This window comes from Lissotriton vulgaris, chromosome 2_1 (assembly GCF_964263255.1).
Source record: "Lissotriton vulgaris chromosome 2_1, aLisVul1.2, whole genome shotgun sequence".
Lineage (NCBI taxonomy): Eukaryota > Metazoa > Chordata > Amphibia > Caudata > Salamandridae > Lissotriton > Lissotriton vulgaris.
Genome location: NC_141687.1, coordinates 916,616,154 through 916,630,235, shown reverse-complemented (window position 1 = coordinate 916,630,235; position 14,082 = coordinate 916,616,154). Strand labels below are relative to the sequence as shown.

Below are 14,082 nucleotides of genomic sequence, written 5' to 3'. Positions count from 1 at the left end.
ACTGAACATGATTTGCTGCTGCGGAGAAAAATATAGCCGGAGCTACAGTGAAGTCAGGGAGTCCGGCGATGCACCCTGGACAGATCGGTTTGCAGGTAGGCCAGAGTATTCTGTTGGTTCTCAAGGAACTTCTTGGTGAAAAATGTTCTAACTCCCAAGTTTCACGGTTTAACAGGAGCAGCACTTCTAACACCACTTCCAAAGGTCCAGGACCTGGCGGCAAAACATTGTGGGCTAGAACTCACTACAGCAGAGGCCAGGTGAAGGATTCAATGCTGTATGAGCTTGTTATGCCCCTGTAGCTCACACAGGAGTCCAGCCAACTATCCCTTAGAGTAATTTCTGGTGGTCCTAGGTACAATGAGATGACTCTGTTCTCCTGGCAGTAGGCACAGATGGTTAGGGTAAGAAAATGCCAACTTTAAAATATGATAAATGCACACCCTCCTGAATCATTGAAAGGAAGGCTTACACCAGCTGAATAAATAAGTTTTGGTGTTTCAAACTCGAGCCCTGGTGCCCTTTATTCTTTACTAACTTTAAAAATGTGGCACTTTTAGAATTGAGATCTAAAATTAGGCTTTACCATTAACAAGGATTTTAAATTACAATTCATTTGAGTTTCAACGTGGCATTTTTACCAGCTCCCCATTAAAAGTTAGTACATTTTGGAAAGTAATAAGGTAACCCAATGTTATCCATTGGAAGAGGATGGTCTTACAGCAGTGAAAACTAGTTATGGCACTTTTCAGTACCAGGACATGTAAAACTTAATCCCACATGTTCTACTTTTTTACCATAATGTTAACCTGCCCAATGGACCTTTAGGGCCTACCTTAGTAGTTATATATATATATTGAAAATCAAGGCATAGGCCCTGCAAAAGTATATTTTGCCAAATTGAAATAGCATTTTAAAACTCCACTACAGACTGCAGTGGCGTACCTGAGGCAAGTTGTATAGTGCTATTTTAGTAGGTGGCACAATGAGTGCTGCACGCCCACTAGACTTTTAATTTACAGGCCCTAGATATCATATACTAGGGACTTATCAGTACATTAAATGTGTCAATGAGGTGGAGGCTACATTTGCCATGGTTTAGGGCAAGGATACAAGCTCTTTAGCACTTGTTAGCAGTTGTAAAGTGCACAAAGTCCTAATGCCATCAAAAACAAATTCAGAAAACAGAAGGGGTGTAGGCAAACAATTCGGGGAAGACACACCATTGACGTCAAGTCTAATATGTGTCCCCCCAGGTGAAAGCAAGGAGAACTACTGACCCTCTTGAAAGTTCTTATCACTAAGGGTAAAGAATCTGGAAAGACAATCAGCATTCGATGCCCAGGAAGGTGTCCCACCCTAAAGTTCATTCCCTCTAGGGAGATGAACCACTTCAACTATTTAGGATTCTCACCATTCATTAGAATTAGCCATCTGAGGGGTCTGTGGTCTTTCAAAACTCAGAAAGGAGTCCCAAACTAGTATGGACTCAGTTGCTTCAATGCACAGACCACAGCAAAGGCTTCCCTCTCAATTGCACTTTACCTCTGTTCCCTGAGAAGTATCCTCCTGCTAAGAAGGCTATGCTATTATATGTCAATATGTATAGCACAGTAATTCCCTTAGTGGGTATCCAGGCGCTGATGATCAGGAGGGTAGTTGGAGGACTCCCTTGTGGTTATTTCAAGAGACAGATCTTCCGATTCTTGCAGAACTCAAGAAGCAATGAGGAGGTCCTGATGTGCTGTGGGAGGTTTTGCTATGCTTTCAGTTAGATATAACACAAAGTGCAACTTCCTGCTCTGCTACTGTGTATGCATGGTATGTGTGCAAGTGAAAGTCTGGTTGTGCGGAGGTGTCTAGTGGGTTGGTGGAAATGTATGCAGTTGTTGTGGTAAGCGGGGTCAATGTTGTGTAGTGCTTTGTACGTGTGAGAGAAGAGTTTCAATTGAGCATGTTTTTGTATTGGGCACCATTGGAGTTCTCTGAGGGGTGGTAACATGACTGCGGCCACGACGCCAACCAGGACAGTCACAGAACAACCCGATTGCATTCTTCTCAACACACGATCGCTCAGCAAAAATGCCACAGAGATCTGGGATAAGATTTCATCTCTCACCCGAACGTGATCTTCCTTACTCAGACCTGGTTGAACTCTGTCTACATGCTGGGCATCAACATCGCCATCCCGAAGGCTACAACAAAGACATAGGAGGAATTGCCATCATCTACAAGGACACCATCTGCTGCACGACCGCCCCAGACATCATAACCCTGATAACGGAGCTTCCCAACTTCCAACTACACACACGACAGGAAAAGCACCATCAGAGGTAACCTCACCTGCAGACCACCTGGACCATAACCCCGTTTCTGCAAAGTCATGCCGAACCTCATTGCCTTTATCGCCATCAACTCCGAGCACTACATCTTCCTAGGAGACCTTAACTTCCACCTCGGTGACCCCAGCAACACCAACACAACCGATCTCCTGGAACGCATCACCGGCCTTAAACAACTTGTCACCAAACCCCATCCATATCGCAGGACACATGCTCGACCCCTTTTTCACATTCAGCAACAGTCAAATATGTCTCATAGTTCACCTAGACTGACCACCACAGCATCCACTTCACTGTGTCAGGAGCTACCAACACTGTTATCAGGCTCCGAGCTCCACCCACAGAAACTGGAAATAAATATCTGAAGACCAGTGGAACAATGCTCTCAACTTCTACCTCTTAGACACAACACCCAACCCAGAACAGGCTGTGAAGAACTTTTCCCAGTGAGACAGCCAAACATAAAGGACCAACAAGAAGAGCCAGATGGTTCACCACAGAGCTGAAATCCATCAAACACAACTGCTAGGAAATATAAAGTGGAGCACCATCAAAGGGATAGGAGACCATACCACTTTCAAGACAGCACTTAACCAGTATCACCATCTCCTGAAGAAACTAAGAAGAACGTCCTAGCAAACTGCATGGATGCCAGTGGAAACTGCATCAAGGAACTTTCACCATCTTGAAGGAGTTCTCCAAACCCAAAGCCACTGGGAACAACCTGTCCCCCTCCCAAGAACAGTGTAACGCCCTGGTGGACTTCTTCAACAACAAGTTATCTATCTACGAAAACTTCAAACCCCAACCCTCTGCTGCCAACAGCATCAGCCTGCTCACACACACATGAGCTCAAACCCAGAATACCCTCTCACCCACTGGGATCCTCTCACTACTCAAGGCACAATTTCTATCATGAACTTTGTGAACTCTGGAGCAGCCATGGACGCCTGTCCCCACCACGTCTTCAACCTCGGGAGCAAGACAATTGGAAATGAACTCAAGAAAGTCCTGAACACATCAGTCACCCCAGCTTCCTTCCCTGAGGACAGGCAACATGCTGAAGTGAGGCTTCTCCTGAAGAAAACCATCCGCTCACCCAACAGAACGTAAGAATTACTGGCCCAATTCCAAGCTCCATTTTTCAGTAAAGGTTCTCGAGAAGGCAATCAACCAGCAACTCACCAAACACCTGGAACACAAAAACCTCCTGGACCACTCTCAATCTGATTTCCGAGCCATCCACAGCACTGAGACAGCCCTGATTGCTACCACAGATGACATAAGGACCCTCCTGGACTCTGGTGAAATGGCAGCCCTAATCCTCTGGGATCTGTCAGTAGCCTTTAACGCCGTCTCCCATCACATCTTGATCAACAGACTCCATCACTTTGGAATCTAAGGAGATGCCCTCAAATGGATTGCATCATACCTCACCGGAAGAGCCCAGAGAATCAGTATCCCACCGTTCACCTCAGAACTCAAGAAAATAATCTGGGGTGTCCCTCTTCAACACATACATGATCCTCCCGGGCAAAAATGGTCAGAGTGCATGGACTCAACATTATCTCCTACACCGACGACACTCAACTCATCCTCTCACTGTCAGAAGACCCCCTCCACCACCAGAGCCAACGTCCACAGATGTATGATGAACTTTGTCAACTGGATGAGGGACAATTGTCTCAAGCTCAACACAGACAAGACGGAAGCCCTCATTTATAGTAACAGCACCTCTCCATAGAACTACGCATATCAGCCTACTGAACTTGGCCCATTCCCTGACTGACAGACCACACCCCCAACCTCGGCATCACCTTGGACAGCAAGCTATCTATGAAAAAAACTGACCAACGCAGTCTAATCCACCTGCTTCCACAACCTGCACATGCTTCGCAATATCTTCAGGTGGCTCCAGTCAACACCAGAAGGACTGTCAGGCAGGCCTTCATCACCAGCAGACTGGACTATGGGAATGCAATCTATGTAAGAATCACTGCATGCCTGCTGAAGGGACTACAGACAATAAAGAACTCAGAGGCTAGACTTCTCTTCAACCTCCCCAGGCGAACACACATCACACTCCACCTCACAGAGCTACACTGGCACCTGATCCAGAAGAGCTGCCAGTACAAGATGTTAACTCACACATATAAAGCTCAGCACAACGCAGGACCAGCATACATCAACAAACAAATGGTCTTCCACCAACCGACCAGACTCCTACCATCCACCTCCTTCTTCCTCACAGACACCCCCCGGATCCAACGAAGCAACAGCGGAGGATGCGCCTTCTCACAAATGGAGTCCGAAGCCTGAAATGACCGCTCTCTACACCTCAGGGCCACCACAGTGCTCCAGCAACTCAGGAAAGGACACAAGACCTGGCTGTTCAAATTAACATATCCCCATGAAGCAGCTAGCTACTCCAGCGCCTTGAGACCTTCATGGGTGACTTTCCATGCTTTACAAATCAGTTGATTGATTGATTGATTGGTTGACTGATTGGTGAGATCCACAAGTGGTGAGGAAGGTTGAGGATGAGTCTCACTACTGTATTCTGGATGTTTTGGAGTCTGTTTGGATGCTGTTTGGTGCTTTCAGCATAGAGTGAATTTCCGTATTCGAGTCTGTTCGTTATGAGCGCCTGTGTGACTCTATACCTGGTGTTCTCTGGTAGCCATTGTCAGCATTTGAAAGCAGCTGGAGGTCATTTAGTAGACCTGTGCAGTCATGTCAAGTTTGTTGTCTAAGATGATTCCTGGGTTTCTGGCATGAGCGATGGTGTTGGGTCCTAGGTCTGCTGGTCATCAGGTGGAGTCCTGTTAAAAGGTCTTATTTCCAAAAACCATAGTTTTGGTATTGTCCAAGTTGAACTTGAGGCAGTTGGACCTCATTCAGTTGGCTACTTCAGACATGCAGTTAACAAGGTTGTTTTTTGTCGGGGGTGTCATGAATAATGGAGAGCATCAGTTTTGTGTCATCTGCGAATTGAGGGAATGCTGATGCCATGTAACCTGACAAAGTTGGCTAGTGAAGTCATGTAGATGTTGAATAGGTTCTGATTGACAGAAGGTCCATGGGGAACTCCACTTTTGAGGTTCCTCTCTTTCAGGGTGCAGGGTTGCATGATGACTTTCTGTGTTCTTCCAGTGAGGATAGAATAGATCCAGTTGAGGGCCGGTCCCTGGATGCCTGTCTTGTGAAGTCTTCTGAAAGTGGTGAAGTGGCAGACTGTGTCAAAGGCCACTGGAGCAAGATAAGGGACACTGTTTCTCCTTGGTTTAGGATCATCATGATGTTGTCAGTTGCTGAGAAGAGGGTTGCCTTGGTGCTTTGGTTGGGTCAAAATCCTGATTGAGTGGTGTCCAGAATTTGGTGTAGTTTGAGTTAGTCTGTGAGTCGCTTGTTGTTCGACATTTTCATGTCCTTGCCTGGGTAAGGGTTTAGAGTGATTGGGCGGTAGTTTGCTAGGTGGTTGGGGTCTGTCAAAGATTTCTTTAGTAGTACTATGACTTCTATGTGTTTTCATACTTCCAGGAAGGTGGCAGTGGCGATGGACGGACGCTTGTGTCACACTTAGTGACACAAGTGATGCATTAACAAGTATTGCAAAGTGAGCTCATTTACGGGCATTATTTGTATATGAATATGTAATAAGTGTTTAGGTCGAATAACGCTATGGCGCTCTAAAGTGAATGTAAAGTGTTACAATATTGTGCACCATTGAAAGATGTTGGCCGTAGCATTGGCGCAGTTGTCCTATGACTATGTCCATGAATAATATGTAAACATAAAAAGAGGCCGTTTCGGCGAAGCCATGTTACCATCGACGAAGGCGAATGCCGAAACGCGTCTGGACACCGTGAGCTTGACAATAAAATCTTAAAGTTCGCCACCGTGAGTGCTGGTCTTTTGTGGTGTAAACAGAGCAGTCATGGATGCGGGGGCATCACCCGCTTATAGGCACCCGCTCGAGAGTGCTAGGACTTTGGTGCAATTATTGGAGCAAACATATATATATATATATATATATATATATATATATATATATATATATATATATATATATATATATATATATATATATATAAATATTAATATTTTTTGCGTCTACATTTTTCACACCAATATATTTGATTCAATATTCTTGTACTTACCTGTGTACGTATAGGAGTCGATATTTTTGTAGTCTATATTTTTTCTCGATATTTTGAACACCAGTATTTTTAACATTGATATTATATCAGTGTACCTCTTGACGAACCTCCTGTCAATTACAGTGAGGCTTATGAATGCCTTCACCTAAGTTTGGGTTTTTGGGGGTTCCCAAGCCAGGTTAGTCTAAATTTTTGCTTGAAGGTTCTGCATTTTGCCCCGCCCGCTTAGTGTCTCATGTACACCACATATCCCTGCCTTATCTGCCACATGCTGGACTTGATAGTGATGCTTATATGCTGCTGGGCCTGAAGCACCTCTTAATTGTGGAACAGGTGGTCCTCCCAGATGAAGACTGCATTGTCATCCAGGTATGTGGCACTTAAAGACTCCATCCCAGCCAGGACCCTGTTGACTAGCCTCTAGAAGGTGGAAGGGGTGTTCTTTAACCAATGGGCAAACCGAAACTGAACTGGTGGTCTGGAGTGAAAAATGCAGACCTTTCCTTAGCCCCCTCGGTTAGGTCAATCTGCCAATACTCTGATGTGAAATCAAAGATACTTAGGAACTTGGCAGCTGCCAACCGGTCTAAGAGATCTTCAGCTCAGGGGATAGGGTGGACAAAAATATTTACAACAAGGGGTGGTGAGGGACAGAGTCTCTGAATTAAGCAGAAAGCTCTCACCCAGTCAAGAGATCAGGGCTAGATCCAACACCGTTTTTTAGCTCACTGCACCATCCCAGTTTCAGAACCTGGCTGTATGCAAATTAGTCTGTTCCTGTCCCAGTGCATGATGGGAACAGGGCAAACCAAACTACAAAAGCCAATTCTTACACTGGGAAGGAAACAAGCTCCCGGGGACCGGTTTCTGGCATTACAGCCGTCTTCGGCCCGGTTTGCTTGAATCCTGATGGTGCAATGAGCAAGGGTCTCACATCTGAGAATACCCTTCCACGCTTAGGGTGGACACAAATATTTACAACAAGGGGTGGTGAGGGACAGAGTCTCTGAATTAAGCAGAAAGCTCTCACCCAGTCAAGAGATCAGGGCTAGATCCAACACCGTTTTTTAGCTCACTGCACCATCCCAGTTTCAGAACCTGGCTGTATGCAAATTAGTCTGTTCCTGTCCCAGTGCATGATGGGAACAGGGCAAACCAAACTACAAAAGCCAATTCTTACACTGGGAAGGAAACATGCTCCCGGGGACCGGTTTCTGGCATTACAGCCGTCTTCGGCCCGGTTTGCTTGAATCCTGATGGTGCAATGAGCAAGGGTCTCACATCTGAGAATACCCTTCCACGCTTAGGGTGGACAAAAATATTTACAACAAGGGGTGGTGAGGGACAGAGTCTCTGAATTAAGCAGAAAGCTCTCACCCAGTCAAGAGATCAGGGCTAGATCCAACACCGTTTTTAGCTCACTGCACCATCCCAGTTTCAGAACCTGGCTGTATGCAAATTAGTCTGTTCCTGTCCCAGTGCATGATGGGAACAGGGCAAACCAAACTACAAAAGCCAATTCTTACACTGGGAAGGAAACAAGCTCCCGGGGACCGGTTTCTGGCATTACAGCCGTTTTCGGCCCGGTTTGCTTGAATCCTGATGGTGCAATGAGCAAGGGTCTCACATCTGAGAATACCCTTCCACGCTTAGGGTGGACAAAAATATTTACAACAAGGGGTGGTGAGGGACAGAGTCTCTGAATTAAGCAGAAAGCTCTCACCCAGTCAAGAGATCAGGGCTAGATCCAACACCGTTTTTTAGCTCACTGCACCATCCCAGTTTCAGAACCTGGCTGTATGCAAATTAGTCTGTTCCTGTCCCAGTGCATGATGGGAACAGGGCAAACCAAACTACAAAAGCCAATTCATACACTGGGAAGGAAACAAGCTCCCGGGGACCGGTTTCTGGCATTACAGCCGTCTTCGGCCCGGTTTGCTTGAATCCTGATGGTGCAATGAGCAAGGGTCTCACATCTGAGAATACCCTTCCACGCTTAGGGTGGACAAAAATATTTACAACAAGGGGTGGTGAGGGACAGAGTCTCTGAATTAAGCAGAAAGCTCTCACCCAGTCAAGAGATCAGGGCTAGATCCAACACCGTTTTTTAGCTCACTGCACCATCCCAGTTTCAGAACCTGGCTGTATGCAAATTAGTCTGTTCCTGTCCCAGTGCATGATAGGAACAGGGCAAACCAAACTACAAAAGCCAATTCTTACACTGGGAAGGAAACAAGCTCCCGGGGACCGGTTTCTGGCATTACAGCCGTCTTCGGCCCGGTTTGCTTGAATCCTGATGGTGCAATGAGCAAGGGTCTCACATCTGAGAATACCCTTCCACGCTTAGGGTGGACAAAAATATTTACAACAAGGGGTGGTGAGGGACAGAGTCTCTGAATTAAGCAGAAAGCTCTCACCCAGTCAAGAGATCAGGGCTAGATCCAACACCGTTTTTTAGCTCACTGCACCATCCCAGTTTCAGAACCTGGCTGTATGCAAATTAGTCTGTTCCTGTCCCAGTGCATGATGGGAACAGGGCAAACCAAACTACAAAAGCCAATTCTTACACTGGGAAGGAAACAAGCTCCCGGGGACCGGTTTCTGGCATTACAGCCGTCTTCGGCCCGGTTTGCTTGAATCCTGATGGTGCAATGAGCAAGGGTCTCACATCTGAGAATACCCTTCCACGCTTAGGGTGGACAAAAATATTTACAACAAGGGGTGGTGAGGGACAGAGTCTCTGAATTAAGCAGAAAGCTCTCACCCAGTCAAGAGATCAGGGCTAGATCCAACACCGTTTTTTAGCTCACTGCACCATCCCAGTTTCAGAACCTGGCTGTATGCAAATTAGTCTGTTCCTGTCCCAGTGCATGATGGGAACAGGGCAAACCAAACTACAAAAGCCAATTCTTACACTGGGAAGGAAACAAGCTCCCGGGGACCGGTTTCTGGCATTACAGCCGTCTTCGGCCCGGTTTGCTTGAATCCTGATGGTGCAATGAGCAAGGGTCTCACATCTGAGAATACCCTTCCACGCTTAGGGTGGACAAAAATATTTACAACAAGGGGTGGTGAGGGACAGAGTCTCTGAATTAAGCAGAAAGCTCTCACCCAGTCAAGAGATCAGGGCTAGATCCAACACCGTTTTTTAGCTCACTGCACCATCCCAGTTTCAGAACCTGGCTGTATGCAAATTATTCTGTTCCTGTCCCAGTGCATGATGGGAACAGGGCAAACCAAACTACAAAAGCCAATTCTTACACTGGGAAGGAAACAAGCTCCCGGGGACCGGTTTCTGACATTACAGCCGTCTTCGGCCCGGTTTGCTTGAATCCTGATGGTGCAATGAGCAAGGGTCTCACATCTGAGACCCTTTCTCACTGCTCCATCAGGATTCAAGCAAGCCGGGCCCAAGACGGCTGAAATGCCAGAAACTGGTCCCCGGTAGCTTGTCTCCTTTCTGGTAAAGAATTGGCTTGGTAGTTTAGTCTGCCCTGTTCCCATGATGCACTGGGCCAGGGACAGACTGATTTGCATATAGCCAGGTTCTGAGCTGGGATGGGGCAGTGAGATAAATAACGGTGATGGATCAAGCCCTGATCTTTGGACTGGGTAAGAGTGGTCTGCTCAATTCAGACACTCTGTTCCATCACCACCCCCTTTTGTTAATCAGGGGATAGGGTGAGCATCAGTCTTGGTGACCCTCTATAGGGTTGGGTAACAGCACTAATGGGCTGGCCCAAGGACTGTTGGAGTGCTCAACCACTCATAGTTCTAGCATCTTGGACACTTCGTCCTTGATGCAGACTCTCACTTCATCAGATAACCCGTAGATCTTGTTCTTTACAGCCCTACTGCCCCATGTCAATGTCATTGATTCACAGATTGGCGAGTCCAGGGGTTTGTGAGAACAGTGAGGCAAACTGCCCCAGCAAATGGGGACAGTCTTTATGTTGTTCTGGGGTCTGGCTATTGGAGAGGTTGAAATTTCCACTGGCCCATTCTACTCGTGGAATAATGCAGTAACGAAAAAATGAATTAAAGGGTTATTCACTAATAGGTTATGTAAAATGTAATCCCACATGTACTAATGTTTAAATAGAATGCACCCTGCCATGGGAGCTTTTAGGGCCTACATTAGGAATGGAAGGTTTATTTTGCCAGGTCAAAATGGCAGTTTAAAACTGCATTACAGGCTTCAGTCGCAGGCTGCAGCCCACTGGTAGCATTTATTTACAGGCCCTAGGTATCATACAGCCCAATATACTAGGGACTTATAAGCAAATTAAATGTGCAAATTAGGTGTAGGCCAATTTTACCATGTTTTAAGGAAAGAGCACAAGCACTTTACCACTAGTTCACAGGGAAAAAATGTATAGAGTCTTAAAGCCATCCAAAATTTGGTCAGAAACAAAGGCAAAAATCTGGAGGTGACCCTGCCTAGAGGACCAGGTCCAACAGAGAGAGAGTGACAGTGGGAGAAAGAACTAGAGAGATCAGTAGCTAAATAGAGAGCAATAGCTAAAGAGAGAGAGAGAGAGAGAGAGAGAGAGAGAGAGAGAGAGAGAGAGAGATGGAGAAAGAGAGAGAGAGAGAGAGAGAGAGAGAGAGAGAGAGAGAGAGAGAGAGAGAGAGAGAGAGAGAGAAAGCTGATAGATTGAAAGACAGATATAGCGAAACATGTATCTAAACAGAAAGACGTTGTTAGGCAGACAGAGATAGATAGAAAAATAAATAGATATATAGATAGGCAGTTAGATAGATAGATGGATAAATGCATTGACAGGTTGACAGATATAGGCAGAGAGACTGACAAATAACCAGAGAAATAGAGACAAGGCACTAGTGTAGGCATTACTTTACAGCACAATAATTCTAATGCGATGAGAAAGTTTGTCACCCATTTTAAATTCAGCTCATGCCAGTGGTGGATAAAAGCCATTGCAATAGAAAGGCTGCTTTTAATCTATGTAAAATGATTTGCTGTTACGAGCCCAGCTCTGATAGGAGGTATACATAATAAAAAATTAGAAAAGCAATCACGGTTGGCATATTTCTTGGCATTCTTGCCAGATTGGCATGGATTGAATGAGAACGTAGTCATCATTTCATAATTAGGACAAATGTATTGATTAATTCTGTCTTACAAATTGGAGAAAAGCCTTTGATAAATCTGCTCCTTTAAGAACTTAAGGTCACACATAATAAAGTTTTTGAACAGCTAATATTAATTAAAAAGTATTGAAAAAATGCGGTACTGATTTAAAAGTCATACCTCAAACACAGAGGTATTCAACGCTTGCAAAACATAGGCTGCACTGCTATTGATAGCAGAACCATCAGTATTTTTATTGGAATGAAAATTCAATTCAACATATTTAGTTAGAATTTTTATGGATTAATACTGTTACTGTTAATTGAACGCTTTTAAAACTTGTACATGACTATGGTCTACAACCCAGAGGCTGGCGGGGACAAGAATTTTAGAAAGATGAAAAAGGTAAAAGCACTAGAAGAAAAATGAATAAAGAATCCTAACTCTCCTGTCCTACTCCTACCTTCCTTATTCAGCAGCCCTCTCATTATATATGCATCTGTTGTTCCCTTCCTAAACCTTATGACAATCAGGTGTACATATGAAAGGTAACTTAACAATAAACCTGATTGTTCAACTCTAAGTCTTAGAGTTGAGTCGGATGACTACATGTAACAGCTGAAAAAAAACAAGCATGTCAGTTTGTTGAATTCAGTCGAGAGGAGTTCTATGCTCCTTGTGGGAACAGTCCATCCCGAACTGCCAAGCCAGGTCCTCCCTGGACCGGAAACAAGCATCCTGGGACCGGTTTCGGGGCATCACCTTTTATCAGCCAGTCTAGCCTGAATCCAGTGGTGTAGTGAGCACAGGACCCACATCTGGGCATACCCTTCCCACTTAGGGCGAGATATGCAAAAGAAACAATTGATGGACGGAATGCTGGACAATGCAAACATTCACCCATCCATCATTCTTTTGCTCACCACAGCACCCCAGTTTGGACCCAACCATATGCAAATCCGTCTTGACCCTGTTCCATGTGGATTATGGACAACGGCTAAGGATGTCTCTAGCATTGATGGTGTCCGATTCCCACTTTTTAGCAAAGGATTTACATAGCTTGGCAAGTATTAGAACTAGTAAGTGGCAGACGCTTTTGTAGAAATATGGTGTAAATCTGGGCCTGGGGATTTAGGAGGTTTCAGCCTGAAAATGCCCATACCAGTCTCTGTAAAGAAGATGTGTCTCTTGGATTAGACAGATTTTGCTGCCCCCTCACCCCCGGTCTTTATGTGTCTGGGAAGGGGGGCAGACAGCACCACTGGGGAATAAGAACAGCATTGAAAGTCTATGCTCAATTGGATCATACAAGGGGGTGGGGGGCAAATATTACTTAGCCTCAAGTGAATGACCTCAAAAACAAAACCCCATGCAAAGCCCCAAAGAACATTGTAACTATTCAAGGGTCCATTTGGAATAAGAAACATAATTATATCCATTTGGTCTGGCCCAGACTCGTGGGATGCCACCAAACATCTAACGATAGGGAATACCAGTGATTTACCCCTCCTCTCTACTCGAAAAAGTCTCATCAGGTAAGAGGCCCAGGGCCGCTCCAGGCACAGCATCTCCGGCTACCCCAACTGCCACCAGAACAACCAAACATCTTGGTGTCAGGTCTCTCATGATAGTCAATCTAGCACTGCATGCAGCTCCATCACAATGATGCATGGAGCTAGGTGCAACCTTCGGAGGGACCTAATGACAAGCTGCCAAACATTGGGTCGTCACACCGGTAATTACTCTGGTCAGTGAGTTGTGCCATGTGCCTGCCTCCTCATAAGAAAGATATAGAACTCTCTGTGCTTTGGAGAGTGAGCAAAGTTGATGCAGTTTGCCATGCCAGTGGAAGATGAAGGAGAATGGATGCCCACAGCCATAGGTGGAGTCTTTCCTTTTTAGATTGCCTGTGTTTGGCTTAAAGTCCCAGCATCTCTGGAGGATAATCAACTAGAGATCCTGATACAATGCTAACTTATGCTCTACGAATGTCAGAGGGTTTACATCACCTGTTCTCATAAGTATCTCCTCCTTGAGGTTGAAGTTGAGTGAACACGTTAACAAAGGCCAGGATGTCTTGGGGTGTCATGTTGTTCTCTCCGGGGCAACCCGCTCTAGGTACTCTATGAAACTGGATGTCTGTTGTATTCTTGTGAGCCAGTATCTGCAGGAACAAAGCATGTACCATGTCTAAACCCTCTGTGGCATTAGCACCTCCCTGAATCTGATATTATTTCTCAGAGACCTATTTTCTAGGTCTGCTGCTTGCGCCTAGATGTCTACTTGTTGTTTTTGCAAGTGTACCAGGCGTTTACATTTGCACAACACTGTGACAGGGGGTGCACCACATGCTCAAGTTAAGGGTCAAGAATGCTAGATTGTTACCAAGCCGCAAAGCACCACATGCCTGAGCTACCATGTGGAATATGCGTCTGCTGTCAGAATTCAGCTGCGCTTCAGTGGCTCATTGCACGCCCAGAAGGTC

At 45.5% G+C, this 14,082-nt stretch overlaps 1 protein-coding gene across 1 annotated transcript in view; it reads right to left on the bottom strand.

Moving 5' to 3' along the window:
• Window positions 1–14,082, bottom strand: part of EPHA10 (EPH receptor A10) — a 1,551,477-nt gene that overhangs the window by 34,890 nt on the left and 1,502,505 nt on the right. The window lies entirely within an intron of this gene.